Raw genomic sequence first — 2,766 nt, 5'->3', positions numbered from 1 at the left:
AAGTCGCACAAGTGTATACCATGACACTGGAGGTGCAATATGACAGCCTGTGATTTATCTTATCAATAGTGACCACTCAATTCAGTGGAGGGAGTTGACCTTGAATATAAGTCGCACAAGCGTATAACAAGACACTGGAGGTGCAATATGGTAGCCTGTGATTTATCTTATCAATAGTGACCACTCAATTCAAAAAACACACTGACAATCTACTTTGTTCTACATGATTACCACGGTCCACTGCGAAAAGTTAGTCAAACTGTGATTCCAAGTTGCTGTTACTGCTCAAATTGAAAGTAATAGAGACAGAGAGAAATAATGAATGGAACTAATCTCGTGTATTCGTTGATCGGAAGGGTAAAATGAGTACGTTTCTTTATAATGAAGTATTAGAGCTGCCTAGTGCTGCTTAATTCTATAACTCTTCACACTCTGTGATAATCTTTACTTAAAACAATGTCACTGATAAGTGAACAGGATGTAGAAATTTTTGTAAGGCCGGTAACCAATCAGTCGATGACACGGAAGTAAATCGTGATACAGCACTTCCGTTATGCAGTGTTAAGTGACATTTACTTACTGAAAATATCTGGGTAATATTTTACTTTACAATTAACAAATACCAACAACGGGATTCGAAATGATAGTGAAGACTTTCGTGGTTGTTGGGTTGAGGATTTTCAGTGGATCAACATCTCGGCCACAGCCGAGGAAATGAGAAGAAGTAGACGGCATGGAATTGTGCACGCAGTAAGGAAGGGGCTTATCTTTCAAGAGAGGACTAAAGAGAAAAAAATGAAGTACCTTGAATAGGAATCGCTGTGCTTAGAGCAACAGTAACAGCTGCATTGTGCGCCTAGGGCCTGAGTCGTTACACTAATAGCACGGGAGGAAGAAGTTATTTCTGTTTGATGAAGCAGCTATTCATATCGCTTCACTGAGTTAATTGTCTTAAATGGCAGCAAAAGAGTTTGTCGTTTCTTTGTTGTTAATCCAGTCGAAACCGGTGCGTCAAATGGCTGTTGTATTCTCAGACTAAAAGTGGCCTCTCGCCGTTATTCTGGTCGCTTCATTAGGCTTAATGAACAGCGGTGAAACGGGTAACTTCCCACAAAAGCTTAGGAGCAAAGTGAACAAAGCACGAAAAAAAGGCATATGCGCTGGAATTGTCAACGCCAGAAAATTAACTACATATTTCGTAATGTCGAAAAATACATTTCGTCCCAAATACATCGTTTTATGTCCCATTAGCAAACTTCATACAGGCACAGTAAACCTTTGTAATTGTTAAAGAGCCCAATGTTCTGATTAATTTCGTTTTATAAGAAAATCCTTTGTTTCTGCGTCAGCTTCATCGACGCTCATCATGATGAAACTTGAAAATTTCCCAAGTGGAAAATTTTGCACGGTATTTGACAACTTTAACGTCCAAGGAGTATTTTTAGCTGAAACTTGGGCTGTGATCAATAATACATTCCCTGCAAAACTTTATCGATATTTCACGCTATTGTGACACACTAGCAACTTAGTACTGCTTGACCAGAGGCTGTTTACATTTCTATTATTTACCTGCTGGCAAGAGCAGCAAAACAATTGCAAGCGATATACAACTGTCGCTCTCCGTATCTTCTCTTGTAATGAGTAGCTCGAGAGCGCGTTGTGATGTCGTAGAATGACATCAGTTATCCTTCTTTTCTCATTTTGAATCTAGATACACAAATTTCTAATCGAGTTTTCATTTCATATCCGATCCTTTGCTGAATGAAACGTCCCCATGGTATTCAAAATAAGCGCTACTTTGACTGGTGCTTTGGAAGACATGCCAATCTAGTAATAGTGTAATCATTTCGTATGAGACACTCTCATACAAAACGCTGCTGATGTTTGCATATCGTTGAGTACTCACAGCAAGGACGGTGGACGAATACAGTTGCCTGTCTCAGATGTTTAGGTTCAGTGAAGCAAACTAAGCTGCTTATGAGGTGACGACATGTAATTAGCAATATGAATTGTGGAGCGGAAGTCAGTAAACCCATCTTCGTTTCACTGCGTTGGTTACAGAATTATTGTACCACGACGTTAAGTGTCGACGAGAATTTGGTTTGGGTGTATCATCCTCACAGCGTATGTTATAGGAAACACGTGGCTACAAAAATCTGTATGAAGATATCAGGTTCCGCTGACTTCCCAGACAACAGTGCCCAATGACTGTTTAACGTGCGCCTTCTGTTACATGTAATGGTTAACAAATTAAGAGTTCGATAATATTTTATGGGGATTTCAGCCGAGACTATACATCGTGTAAAGGTACGCATCTGAGGTTCTCTATGTCGGCTGTAATTGGTAGGTTATCTGCAACGGCTAGATGTTGCTTCCGGACACAGCAGTGCAAAGAGTGGCCCGTTACTGCCGTATGTGTTCTGTACGGCTTCGTACACAGAGGTAGCAACAGGTGGACAACGGGGTGATGGGGTAACTCAACCATGTGACTACACTGGCAGAATTGTTCTATGGCACTTCTCTGGTTGATTTGCTGCGAATTGCCCGTAACCTCCCCGTGAAACTAGCCCTAAGCACAACGTCAATAAAATTGCCGAATTCTCTGTTTTCTGGTTTTCAAACGAGAAATTCTAAGACAATGTAAAGAAAACCATTAGCAACAGTTATCTACAGAGTACTAGGTATCAATGAAGCAGAAGCTAATTTACGTTTCTCCTGCTTCACCATATTCGAAAGGTGTGGCCGAGCGGTTCTAGGCGCTTCAGT

This window comes from Schistocerca serialis, chromosome 6, assembly GCF_023864345.2.
Source record: "Schistocerca serialis cubense isolate TAMUIC-IGC-003099 chromosome 6, iqSchSeri2.2, whole genome shotgun sequence".
Classification (NCBI taxonomy): Eukaryota; Metazoa; Arthropoda; class Insecta; order Orthoptera; family Acrididae; genus Schistocerca; species Schistocerca serialis.
The sequence above is the reverse complement of the archived record's forward strand: the minus strand, read 5'-3'. Positions refer to the sequence as shown.